This window comes from Coloeus monedula (genome assembly GCF_965178545.1).
Source record: "Coloeus monedula genome assembly, chromosome: Z".
NCBI classification, from domain to species: Eukaryota; Metazoa; Chordata; class Aves; order Passeriformes; family Corvidae; genus Coloeus; species Coloeus monedula.
Window position 1 is genome coordinate 58,466,256 of NC_138822.1, and position 14,296 is coordinate 58,480,551.

The following is a 14,296-nucleotide window of genomic DNA, read 5'->3' on the forward strand; positions in this document are numbered from 1 at the left end:
GCATTTAGGGAAGTCTGGTTCAAGGTCCCTCCGGAGCCTCCCTTTCTCCAGCCTAAAGCTGCCTCAGCACCTCCTCATGGGACTTGGGCCACACACCCTTCCCCAGCTCCCTTGCCCTTCTCTGCACACGCTGCAGCCCCTCAAGCTCTTGCTTCTTCACAGGGGCCCAGAACTGCACCCAGCACTCCAGCTGCGGCCTCTCCGCTGCCCAGCACAGGGGGACGGTCACTGCCCTGCTCCTGCTGCCCCACTACTGCTGACACAGGCCAGCATGCCCTTGGCCTTCCTGGCCACCTGGGCACACGCTGGCTCACGTTCAGCTACTGTGGACTGGCACCCCTGGCTCCTTTTCTCCCATGCAGCTCCCCAGGCACAAAGTTGCCCATTGGACTTCAAATACAGCAGCCAGAACGTCAAGATCTCCTTCCTGTTCTTAGCCCTACGAGACAGCACTCAAGGACCTGCAGCTTTGCCCCCACTCAAAGCTCCAATGCAGTTTTCAAATGGAGTTTTAAAAACAGACTTCACAACAGAAAGTAGCTGCAGAAACATGGCAGCCTCTGGCTTCGGCCACGGAAGAAGGGTTCCCAACTGCGCCCTTTGTTTCTTTTGCCACACGAGAGAAGAGTGGCCTCACACAGGTCCATGGACAACACAACCATCTCTTTGCAGCTTCTCACAAGCAAAACCACAGGCGCACTCAGAGCCTCTGTCAGCTCTGCTCCTGACTGCTCTGCCTGAAGAGGCAAAAGAACAACCTGGCAACAAAGGCACCAAAGTCCCTGACTTCAAGCAGCAGCTCCCCGTCCCCAGTGCGTCTCTGAAATACTCCCAGGTAGGCCCAGCCAAGAAGCTCATGTGGACAAACCAGCCCAAAGAACTTGTGGGCTCACATCAACAGCTTTTGTGCCAGCAGCTACCTGGCCAGCCTGTGGAGTGGGACACGTCTCTCCAGGCCACTGTGTCCCCTACGTGTCTGGCAAGGCTGAGAGCGGTGTCCTTTGACCACTCCCTCCTCTGGGGACAGGGGAGCCTTCATGATTCACGTTTGCCCCTCTTGGAATCCCAGCAAGCTGGGGCCTAAACGTGACAGCTCCAAGGCCATGTTCCAGCTCTCACTGGCTGGGGGGAATCGCTAGGTCCTGGCAGGACTCCAGCACTCAGCATCCTCGGCCACCACCAGCAAGTGCTGGCCGCTCAGAAACTTGCAGCTCGGATTTCCTCCAAAGACAGCACCAACCAGAACTGGCACTTACTGGCTCACGACGTTCAGGTTCGCGTCTGACCATGGCTGGAGATTTCAGGACACTTGGCACCCATTTGGTCTCTTCTCCAGGAGCAGAGGGAGCCAGAGGAGAGCCTGCAGTTGGTTCTGTGCTCTGTGGACAGCGTGAAGGACAGGCAGTTACCTATCATTTCTAACCTGATCTCTAGTCAGCTCTACAACCAGCTCTACTAAGGAGCAATCATAACCTTGGAGAGCAATGGGATTCCAAGTGCCTCCAAGTAAAGTAAAATGGGCTAATTCAACAGTACTGCATATTGCTCTGAACTAGATATTCCACCCTGGCTACTCTCAGCAAGCAACGTTCTCTCTGCAAAACCGGGCTTTTACTTCTTCCACAGCTCTGAAATGCAAAAGCAGCTATTACACAGCGATGCCTTTGCTACTGCTGCTGCACACATGGACAACTCAAACTGGATCAGAATCTCTCCCAGTGCCGGAAAAGGGCAGGAAAGGTTGAGCAAAAGCACCTTTGCTTGCTGGAGCAAGAGAAAATAAACAGGGCTTCTCCTCCTAGCAAACACACAAACCAAGAGACCAAAAGACAAAAGTGTCACCTGCTGCACTGTCTAAAGCCCTTGCGTGCAGGGAGGGGATGCTTGGCAGGGGATGCAACGGCACTTGTGGCGAGCACTGTCATGTAGGCATTTAGGGAAGTCTGGTTCAAGGTCCCTCCGGAGCCTCCCTTTCTCCAGCCTAAAGCTGCCTCAGCACCTCCTCATGGGACTTGGGCCACACACCCTTCCCCAGCTCCCTTGCCCTTCTCTGCACACGCTGCAGCCCCTCAAGCTCTTGCTTCTTCACAGGGGCCCAGAACTGCACCCAGCACTCCAGCTGCGGCCTCTCCGCTGCCCAGCACAGGGGGACGGTCACTGCCCTGCTCCTGCTGCCCCACTACTGCTGACACAGGCCAGCATGCCCTTGGCCTTCCTGGCCACCTGGGCACACGCTGGCTCACGTTCAGCTACTGTGGACTGGCACCCCTGGCTCCTTTTCTCCCATGCAGCTCCCCAGGCACAAAGTTGCCCATTGGACTTCAAATACAGCAGCCAGAACGTCAAGATCTCCTTCCTGTTCTTAGCCCTACGAGACAGCACTCAAGGACCTGCAGCTTTGCCCCCACTCAAAGCTCCAATGCAGTTTTCAAATGGAGTTTTAAAAACAGACTTCACAACAGAAAGTAGCTGCAGAAACATGGCAGCCTCTGGCTTCGGCCACGGAAGAAGGGTTCCCAACTGTGCCCTTTGTTTCTTTTGCCACACGGGAGAAGAGTGGCCTCACACAGGTCCATGGACAACACAACCATCTCTTTGCAGCTTCTCACAAGCAAAACCACAGGCGCACTCAGAGCCCCTGTCAGCTCTGCTCCTGACTGCTCTGCCTGAAGAGGCAAAAGAACAACCTGGCAACAAAGGCACCAAAGTCCCTGACTTCAAGCAGCAGCTCCCCGTCCCCAGTGCGTCTCTGAAATACTCCCAGGTAGGCCCAGCCAAGAAGCTCATGTGGACAAACCAGCCCAAAGAACTTGTGGGCTCACATCAACAGCTTTTGTGCCAGCAGCTACCTGGCCAGCCTGTGGAGTGGGACACGTCTCTCCAGGCCACCGTGTCCCCTACGTGTCTGGCAAGGCTGAGAGCGGTGTCCTTTGACCACTCCCTCCTCTGGGGACAGGGGAGCCTTCATGATTCACGTTTGCCCCTCTTGGAATCCCAGCAAGCTGGGGCCTAAACGTGACAGCTCCAAGGCCATGTTCCAGCTCTCACTGGCTGGGGGGAATCGCTAGGTCCTCGCAGGACTCCAGCACTCAGCATCCTCGGCCACCACCAGCAAGTGCTGGCCGCTCAGAAACTTGCAGCTCGGATTTCCTCCAAAGACAGCACCAACCAGAACTGGCACTTACTGGCTCACGACGTTCAGGTTCGCGTCTGACCATGGCTGGAGATTTCAGGACACTTGGCACCCATTTGGTCTCTTCTCCAGGAGCAGAGGGAGCCAGAGGAGAGCCTGCAGTTGGTTCTGTGCTCTGTGGACAGCGTGAAGGACAGGCAGTTACCTATCATTTCTAACCTGATCTCTAGTCAGCTCTACAACCAGCTCTACTAAGGAGCAATCATAACCTTGGAGAGCAATGGGATTCCAAGTGCCTCCAAGTAAAGTAAAATGGGCTAATTCAACAGTACTGCATATTGCTCTGAACTAGATATTCCACCCTGGCTACTCTCAGCAAGCAACGTTCTCTCTGCAAAACCGGGCTTTTACTTCTTCCACAGCTCTGAAATGCAAAAGCAGCTATTACACAGCGATGCCTTTGCTACTGCTGCTGCACACATGGACAACTCAAACTGGATCAGAATCTCTCCCAGTGCCGGAAAAGGGCAGGAAAGGTTGAGCAAAAGCACCTTTGCTTGCTGGAGCAAGAGAAAATAAACAGGGCTTCTCCTCCTAGCAAACACACAAACCAAGAGACCAAAAGACAAAAGTGTCACCTGCTGCACTGTCTAAAGCCCTTGCGTGCAGGGAGGGGATGCTTGGCAGGGGATGCAACGGCACTTGTGGCGAGCACTGTCATGTAGGCATTTAGGGAAGTCTGGTTCAAGGTCCCTCCGGAGCCTCCCTTTCTCCAGCCTAAAGCTGCCTCAGCACCTCCTCATGGGACTTGGGCCACACACCCTTCCCCAGCTCCCTTGCCCTTCTCTGCACACGCTGCAGCCCCTCAAGCTCTTGCTTCTTCACAGGGGCCCAGAACTGCACCCAGCACTCCAGCTGCGGCCTCTCCGCTGCCCAGCACAGGGGGACGGTCACTGCCCTGCTCCTGCTGCCCCACTACTGCTCACACAGGCCAGCATGCCCTTGGCCTTCCTGGCCACCTGGGCACACGCTGGCTCACGTTCAGCTACTGTGGACTGGCACCCCTGGCTCCTTTTCTCCCATGCAGCTCCCCAGGCACAAAGTTGCCCATTGGACTTCAAATACAGCAGCCAGAACGTCAAGATCTCCTTCCTGTTCTTAGCCCTACGAGACAGCACTCAAGGACCTGCAGCTTTGCCCCCACTCAAAGCTCCAATGCAGTTTTCAAATGGAGTTTTAAAAACAGACTTCACAACAGAAAGTAGCTGCAGAAACATGGCAGCCTCTGGCTTCGGCCACGGAAGAAGGGTTCCCAACTGCGCCCTTTGTTTCTTTTGCCACACGAGAGAAGAGTGGCCTCACACAGGTCCATGGACAACACAACCATCTCTTTGCAGCTTCTCACAAGCAAAACCACAGGCGCACTCAGAGCCTCTGTCAGCTCTGCTCCTGACTGCTCTGCCTGAAGAGGCAAAAGAACAACCTGGCAACAAAGGCACCAAAGTCCCTGACTTCAAGCAGCAGCTCCCCGTCCCCAGTGCGTCTCTGAAATACTCCCAGGTAGGCCCAGCCAAGAAGCTCATGTGGACAAACCAGCCCAAAGAACTTGTGGGCTCACATCAACAGCTTTTGTGCCAGCAGCTACCTGGCCAGCCTGTGGAGTGGGACACGTCTCTCCAGGCCACTGTGTCCCCTACGTGTCTGGCAAGGCTGAGAGCGGTGTCCTTTGACCACTCCCTCCTCTGGGGACAGGGGAGCCTTCATGATTCACGTTTGCCCCTCTTGGAATCCCAGCAAGCTGGGGCCTAAACGTGACAGCTCCAAGGCCATGTTCCAGCTCTCACTGGCTGGGGGGAATCGCTAGGTCCTGGCAGGACTCCAGCACTCAGCATCCTCGGCCACCACCAGCAAGTGCTGGCCGCTCAGAAACTTGCAGCTCGGATTTCCTCCAAAGACAGCACCAACCAGAACTGGCACTTACTGGCTCACGACGTTCAGGTTCGCGTCTGACCGTGGCTGGAGATTTCAGGACACTTGGCACCCATTTGGTCTCTTCTCCAGGAGCAGAGGGAGCCAGAGGAGAGCCTGCAGTTGGTTCTGTGCTCTGTGGACAGCGTGAAGGACAGGCAGTTACCTATCATTTCTAACCTGATCTCTAGTCAGCTCTACAACCAGCTCTACTAAGGAGCAATCATAACCTTGGAGAGCAATGGGATTCCAAGTGCCTCCAAGTAAAGTAAAATGGGCTAATTCAACAGTACTGCATATTGCTCTGAACTAGATATTCCACCCTGGCTACTCTCAGCAAGCAACGTTCTCTCTGCAAAACCGGGCTTTTACTTCTTCCACAGCTCTGAAATGCAAAAGCAGCTATTACACAGCGATGCCTTTGCTACTGCTGCTGCACACATGGACAACTCAAACTGGATCAGAATCTCTCCCAGTGCCGGAAAAGGGCAGGAAAGGTTGAGCAAAAGCACCTTTGCTTGCTGGAGCAAGAGAAAATAAACAGGGCTTCTCCTCCTAGCAAACACACAAACCAAGAGACCAAAAGACAAAAGTGTCACCTGCTGCACTGTCTAAAGCCCTTGCGTGCAGGGAGGGGATGCTTGGCAGGGGATGCAACGGCACTTGTGGCGAGCACTGTCATGTAGGCATTTAGGGAAGTCTGGTTCAAGGTCCCTCCGGAGCCTCCCTTTCTCCAGCCTAAAGCTGCCTCAGCACCTCCTCATGGGACTTGGGCCACACACCCTTCCCCAGCTCCCTTGCCCTTCTCTGCACACGCTGCAGCCCCTCAAGCTCTTGCTTCTTCACAGGGGCCCAGAACTGCACCCAGCACTCCAGCTGCGGCCTCTCCGCTGCCCAGCACAGGGGGACGGTCACTGCCCTGCTCCTGCTGCCCCACTACTGCTCACACAGGCCAGCATGCCCTTGGCCTTCCTGGCCACCTGGGCACACGCTGGCTCACGTTCAGCTACTGTGGACTGGCACCCCTGGCTCCTTTTCTCCCATGCAGCTCCCCAGGCACAAAGTTGCCCATTGGACTTCAAATACAGCAGCCAGAACGTCAAGATCTCCTTCCTGTTCTTAGCCCTACGAGACAGCACTCAAGGACCTGCAGCTTTGCCCCCACTCAAAGCTCCAATGCAGTTTTCAAATGGAGTTTTAAAAACAGACTTCACAACAGAAAGTAGCTGCAGAAACATGGCAGCCTCTGGCTTCGGCCACGGAAGAAGGGTTCCCAACTGCGCCCTTTGTTTCTTTTGCCACACGAGAGAAGAGTGGCCTCACACAGGTCCATGGACAACACAACCATCTCTTTGCAGCTTCTCACAAGCAAAACCACAGGCGCACTCAGAGCCCCTGTCAGCTCTGCTCCTGACTGCTCTGCCTGAAGAGGCAAAAGAACAACCTGGCAACAAAGGCACCAAAGTCCCTGACTTCAAGCAGCAGCTCCCCGTCCCCAGTGCGTCTCTGAAATACTCCCAGGTAGGCCCAGCCAAGAAGCTCATGTGGACAAACCAGCCCAAAGAACTTGTGGGCTCACATCAACAGCTTTTGTGCCAGCAGCTACCTGGCCAGCCTGTGGAGTGGGACACGTCTCTCCAGGCCACCGTGTCCCCTACGTGTCTGGCAAGGCTGAGAGCGGTGTCCTTTGACCACTCCCTCCTCTGGGGACAGGGGAGCCTTCATGATTCACGTTTGCCCCTCTTGGAATCCCAGCAAGCTGGGGCCTAAACGTGACAGCTCCAAGGCCATGTTCCAGCTCTCACTGGCTGGGGGGAATCGCTAGGTCCTCGCAGGACTCCAGCACTCAGCATCCTCGGCCACCACCAGCAAGTGCTGGCCGCTCAGAAACTTGCAGCTCGGATTTCCTCCAAAGACAGCACCAACCAGAACTGGCACTTACTGGCTCACGACGTTCAGGTTCGCGTCTGACCATGGCTGGAGATTTCAGGACACTTGGCACCCATTTGGTCTCTTCTCCAGGAGCAGAGGGAGCCAGAGGAGAGCCTGCAGTTGGTTCTGTGCTCTGTGGACAGCGTGAAGGACAGGCAGTTACCTATCATTTCTAACCTGATCTCTAGTCAGCTCTACAACCAGCTCTACTAAGGAGCAATCATAACCTTGGAGAGCAATGGGATTCCAAGTGCCTCCAAGTAAAGTAAAATGGGCTAATTCAACAGTACTGCATATTGCTCTGAACTAGATATTCCACCCTGGCTACTCTCAGCAAGCAACGTTCTCTCTGCAAAACCGGGCTTTTACTTCTTCCACAGCTCTGAAATGCAAAAGCAGCTATTACACAGCGATGCCTTTGCTACTGCTGCTGCACACATGGACAACTCAAACTGGATCAGAATCTCTCCCAGTGCCGGAAAAGGGCAGGAAAGGTTGAGCAAAAGCACCTTTGCTTGCTGGAGCAAGAGAAAATAAACAGGGCTTCTCCTCCTAGCAAACACACAAACCAAGAGACCAAAAGACAAAAGTGTCACCTGCTGCACTGTCTAAAGCCCTTGCGTGCAGGGAGGGGATGCTTGGCAGGGGATGCAACGGCACTTGTGGCGAGCACTGTCATGTAGGCATTTAGGGAAGTCTGGTTCAAGGTCCCTCCGGAGCCTCCCTTTCTCCAGCCTAAAGCTGCCTCAGCACCTCCTCATGGGACTTGGGCCACACACCCTTCCCCAGCTCCCTTGCCCTTCTCTGCACACGCTGCAGCCCCTCAAGCTCTTGCTTCTTCACAGGGGCCCAGAACTGCACCCAGCACTCCAGCTGCGGCCTCTCCGCTGCCCAGCACAGGGGGACGGTCACTGCCCTGCTCCTGCTGCCCCACTACTGCTCACACAGGCCAGCATGCCCTTGGCCTTCCTGGCCACCTGGGCACACGCTGGCTCACGTTCAGCTACTGTGGACTGGCACCCCTGGCTCCTTTTCTCCCATGCAGCTCCCCAGGCACAAAGTTGCCCATTGGACTTCAAATACAGCAGCCAGAACGTCAAGATCTCCTTCCTGTTCTTAGCCCTACGAGACAGCACTCAAGGACCTGCAGCTTTGCCCCCACTCAAAGCTCCAATGCAGTTTTCAAATGGAGTTTTAAAAACAGACTTCACAACAGAAAGTAGCTGCAGAAACATGGCAGCCTCTGGCTTCGGCCACGGAAGAAGGGTTCCCAACTGTGCCCTTTGTTTCTTTTGCCACACGGGAGAAGAGTGGCCTCACACAGGTCCATGGACAACACAACCATCTCTTTGCAGCTTCTCACAAGCAAAACCACAGGCGCACTCAGAGCCCCTGTCAGCTCTGCTCCTGACTGCTCTGCCTGAAGAGGCAAAAGAACAACCTGGCAACAAAGGCACCAAAGTCCCTGACTTCAAGCAGCAGCTCCCCGTCCCCAGTGCGTCTCTGAAATACTCCCAGGTAGGCCCAGCCAAGAAGCTCATGTGGACAAACCAGCCCAAAGAACTTGTGGGCTCACATCAACAGCTTTTGTGCCAGCAGCTACCTGGCCAGCCTGTGGAGTGGGACACGTCTCTCCAGGCCACCGTGTCCCCTACGTGTCTGGCAAGGCTGAGAGCGGTGTCCTTTGACCACTCCCTCCTCTGGGGACAGGGGAGCCTTCATGATTCACGTTTGCCCCTCTTGGAATCCCAGCAAGCTGGGGCCTAAACGTGACAGCTCCAAGGCCATGTTCCAGCTCTCACTGGCTGGGGGGAATCGCTAGGTCCTGGCAGGACTCCAGCACTCAGCATCCTCGGCCACCACCAGCAAGTGCTGGCCGCTCAGAAACTTGCAGCTCGGATTTCCTCCAAAGACAGCACCAACCAGAACTGGCACTTACTGGCTCACGACGTTCAGGTTCGCGTCTGACCGTGGCTGGAGATTTCAGGACACTTGGCACCCATTTGGTCTCTTCTCCAGGAGCAGAGGGAGCCAGAGGAGAGCCTGCAGTTGGTTCTGTGCTCTGTGGACAGCGTGAAGGACAGGCAGTTACCTATCATTTCTAACCTGATCTCTAGTCAGCTCTACAACCAGCTCTACTAAGGAGCAATCATAACCTTGGAGAGCAATGGGATTCCAAGTGCCTCCAAGTAAAGTAAAATGGGCTAATTCAACAGTACTGCATATTGCTCTGAACTAGATATTCCACCCTGGCTACTCTCAGCAAGCAACGTTCTCTCTGCAAAACCGGGCTTTTACTTCTTCCACAGCTCTGAAATGCAAAAGCAGCTATTACACAGCGATGCCTTTGCTACTGCTGCTGCACACATGGACAACTCAAACTGGATCAGAATCTCTCCCAGTGCCGGAAAAGGGCAGGAAAGGTTGAGCAAAAGCACCTTTGCTTGCTGGAGCAAGAGAAAATAAACAGGGCTTCTCCTCCTAGCAAACACACAAACCAAGAGACCAAAAGACAAAAGTGTCACCTGCTGCACTGTCTAAAGCCCTTGCGTGCAGGGAGGGGATGCTTGGCAGGGGATGCAACGGCACTTGTGGCGAGCACTGTCATGTAGGCATTTAGGGAAGTCTGGTTCAAGGTCCCTCCGGAGCCTCCCTTTCTCCAGCCTAAAGCTGCCTCAGCACCTCCTCATGGGACTTGGGCCACACACCCTTCCCCAGCTCCCTTGCCCTTCTCTGCACACGCTGCAGCCCCTCAAGCTCTTGCTTCTTCACAGGGGCCCAGAACTGCACCCAGCACTCCAGCTGCGGCCTCTCCGCTGCCCAGCACAGGGGGACGGTCACTGCCCTGCTCCTGCTGCCCCACTACTGCTGACACAGGCCAGCATGCCCTTGGCCTTCCTGGCCACCTGGGCACACGCTGGCTCACGTTCAGCTACTGTGGACTGGCACCCCTGGCTCCTTTTCTCCCATGCAGCTCCCCAGGCACAAAGTTGCCCATTGGACTTCAAATACAGCAGCCAGAACGTCAAGATCTCCTTCCTGTTCTTAGCCCTACGAGACAGCACTCAAGGACCTGCAGCTTTGCCCCCACTCAAAGCTCCAATGCAGTTTTCAAATGGAGTTTTAAAAACAGACTTCACAACAGAAAGTAGCTGCAGAAACATGGCAGCCTCTGGCTTCGGCCACGGAAGAAGGGTTCCCAACTGCGCCCTTTGTTTCTTTTGCCACACGAGAGAAGAGTGGCCTCACACAGGTCCATGGACAACACAACCATCTCTTTGCAGCTTCTCACAAGCAAAACCACAGGCGCACTCAGAGCCTCTGTCAGCTCTGCTCCTGACTGCTCTGCCTGAAGAGGCAAAAGAACAACCTGGCAACAAAGGCACCAAAGTCCCTGACTTCAAGCAGCAGCTCCCCGTCCCCAGTGCGTCTCTGAAATACTCCCAGGTAGGCCCAGCCAAGAAGCTCATGTGGACAAACCAGCCCAAAGAACTTGTGGGCTCACATCAACAGCTTTTGTGCCAGCAGCTACCTGGCCAGCCTGTGGAGTGGGACACGTCTCTCCAGGCCACTGTGTCCCCTACGTGTCTGGCAAGGCTGAGAGCGGTGTCCTTTGACCACTCCCTCCTCTGGGGACAGGGGAGCCTTCATGATTCACGTTTGCCCCTCTTGGAATCCCAGCAAGCTGGGGCCTAAACGTGACAGCTCCAAGGCCATGTTCCAGCTCTCACTGGCTGGGGGGAATCGCTAGGTCCTGGCAGGACTCCAGCACTCAGCATCCTCGGCCACCACCAGCAAGTGCTGGCCGCTCAGAAACTTGCAGCTCGGATTTCCTCCAAAGACAGCACCAACCAGAACTGGCACTTACTGGCTCACGACGTTCAGGTTCGCGTCTGACCATGGCTGGAGATTTCAGGACACTTGGCACCCATTTGGTCTCTTCTCCAGGAGCAGAGGGAGCCAGAGGAGAGCCTGCAGTTGGTTCTGTGCTCTGTGGACAGCGTGAAGGACAGGCAGTTACCTATCATTTCTAACCTGATCTCTAGTCAGCTCTACAACCAGCTCTACTAAGGAGCAATCATAACCTTGGAGAGCAATGGGATTCCAAGTGCCTCCAAGTAAAGTAAAATGGGCTAATTCAACAGTACTGCATATTGCTCTGAACTAGATATTCCACCCTGGCTACTCTCAGCAAGCAACGTTCTCTCTGCAAAACCGGGCTTTTACTTCTTCCACAGCTCTGAAATGCAAAAGCAGCTATTACACAGCGATGCCTTTGCTACTGCTGCTGCACACATGGACAACTCAAACTGGATCAGAATCTCTCCCAGTGCCGGAAAAGGGCAGGAAAGGTTGAGCAAAAGCACCTTTGCTTGCTGGAGCAAGAGAAAATAAACAGGGCTTCTCCTCCTAGCAAACACACAAACCAAGAGACCAAAAGACAAAAGTGTCACCTGCTGCACTGTCTAAAGCCCTTGCGTGCAGGGAGGGGATGCTTGGCAGGGGATGCAACGGCACTTGTGGCGAGAACTGTCATGTAGGCATTTAGGGAAGTCTGGTTCAAGGTCCCTCCGGAGCCTCCCTTTCTCCAGCCTAAAGCTGCCTCAGCACCTCCTCATGGGACTTGGGCCACACACCCTTCCCCAGCTCCCTTGCCCTTCTCTGCACACGCTGCAGCCCCTCAAGCTCTTGCTTCTTCACAGGGGCCCAGAACTGGACCCAGCACTCCAGCTGCGGCCTCTCCGCTGCCCAGCACAGGGGGACGGTCACTGCCCTGCTCCTGCTGCCCCACTACTGCTCACACAGGCCAGCATGCCCTTGGCCTTCCTGGCCACCTGGGCACACGCTGGCTCACGTTCAGCTACTGTGGACTGGCACCCCTGGCTCCTTTTCTCCCATGCAGCTCCCCAGGCACAAAGTTGCCCATTGGACTTCAAATACAGCAGCCAGAACGTCAAGATCTCCTTCCTGTTCTTAGCCCTACGAGACAGCACTCAAGGACCTGCAGCTTTGCCCCCACTCAAAGCTCCAATGCAGTTTTCAAATGGAGTTTTAAAAACAGACTTCACAACAGAAAGTAGCTGCAGAAACATGGCAGCCTCTGGCTTCGGCCACGGAAGAAGGGTTCCCAACTGCGCCCTTTGTTTCTTTTGCCACACGAGAGAAGAGTGGCCTCACACAGGTCCATGGACAACACAACCATCTCTTTGCAGCTTCTCACAAGCAAAACCACAGGCGCACTCAGAGCCTCTGTCAGCTCTGCTCCTGACTGCTCTGCCTGAAGAGGCAAAAGAACAACCTGGCAACAAAGGCACCAAAGTCCCTGACTTCAAGCAGCAGCTCCCCGTCCCCAGTGCGTCTCTGAAATACTCCCAGGTAGGCCCAGCCAAGAAGCTCATGTGGACAAACCAGCCCAAAGAACTTGTGGGCTCACATCAACAGCTTTTGTGCCAGCAGCTACCTGGCCAGCCTGTGGAGTGGGACACGTCTCTCCAGGCCACTGTGTCCCCTACGTGTCTGGCAAGGCTGAGAGCGGTGTCCTTTGACCACTCCCTCCTCTGGGGACAGGGGAGCCTTCATGATTCACGTTTGCCCCTCTTGGAATCCCAGCAAGCTGGGGCCTAAACGTGACAGCTCCAAGGCCATGTTCCAGCTCTCACTGGCTGGGGGGAATCGCTAGGTCCTGGCAGGACTCCAGCACTCAGCATCCTCGGCCACCACCAGCAAGTGCTGGCCGCTCAGAAACTTGCAGCTCGCATTTCCTCCAAAGACAGCACCAACCAGAACTGGCACTTACTGGCTCACGACGTTCAGGTTCGCGTCTGACCGTGGCTGGAGATTTCAGGACACTTGGCACCCATTTGGTCTCTTCTCCAGGAGCAGAGGGAGCCAGAGGAGAGCCTGCAGTTGGTTCTGTGCTCTGTGGACAGCGTGAAGGACAGGCAGTTACCTATCATTTCTAACCTGATCTCTAGTCAGCTCTACAACCAGCTCTACTAAGGAGCAATCATAACCTTGGAGAGCAATGGGATTCCAAGTGCCTCCAAGTAAAGTAAAATGGGCTAATTCAACAGTACTGCATATTGCTCTGAACTAGATATTCCACCCTGGCTACTCTCAGCAAGCAACGTTCTCTCTGCAAAACCGGGCTTTTACTTCTTCCACAGCTCTGAAATGCAAAAGCAGCTATTACACAGCGATGCCTTTGCTACTGCTGCTGCACACATGGACAACTCAAACTGGATCAGAATCTCTCCCAGTGCCGGAAAAGGGCAGGAAAGGTTGAGCAAAAGCACCTTTGCTTGCTGGAGCAAGAGAAAATAAACAGGGCTTCTCCTCCTAGCAAACACACAAACCAAGAGACCAAAAGACAAAAGTGTCACCTGCTGCACTGTCTAAAGCCCTTGCGTGCAGGGAGGGGATGCTTGGCAGGGGATGCAACGGCACTTGTGGCGAGCACTGTCATGTAGGCATTTAGGGAAGTCTGGTTCAAGGTCCCTCCGGAGCCTCCCTTTCTCCAGCCTAAAGCTGCCTCAGCACCTCCTCATGGGACTTGGGCCACACACCCTTCCCCAGCTCCCTTGCCCTTCTCTGCACACGCTGCAGCCCCTCAAGCTCTTGCTTCTTCACAGGGGCCCAGAACTGCACCCAGCACTCCAGCTGCGGCCTCTCCGCTGCCCAGCACAGGGGGACGGTCACTGCCCTGCTCCTGCTGCCCCACTACTGCTCACACAGGCCAGCATGCCCTTGGCCTTCCTGGCCACCTGGGCACACGCTGGCTCACGTTCAGCTACTGTGGACTGGCACCCCTGGCTCCTTTTCTCCCATGCAGCTCCCCAGGCACAAAGTTGCCCATTGGACTTCAAATACAGCAGCCAGAACGTCAAGATCTCCTTCCTGTTCTTAGCCCTACGAGACAGCACTCAAGGACCTGCAGCTTTGCCCCCACTCAAAGCTCCAATGCAGTTTTCAAATGGAGTTTTAAAAACAGACTTCACAACAGAAAGTAGCTGCAGAAACATGGCAGCCTCTGGCTTCGGCCACGGAAGAAGGGTTCCCAACTGCGCCCTTTGTTTCTTTTGCCACACGAGAGAAGAGTGGCCTCACACAGGTCCATGGACAACACAACCATCTCTTTGCAGCTTCTCACAAGCAAAACCACAGGCGCACTCAGAGCCTCTGTCAGCTCTGCTCCTGACTGCTCTGCCTGAAGAGGCAAAAGAACAACCTGGCAACAAAGGCACCAAAGTCCCTGACTTCAAG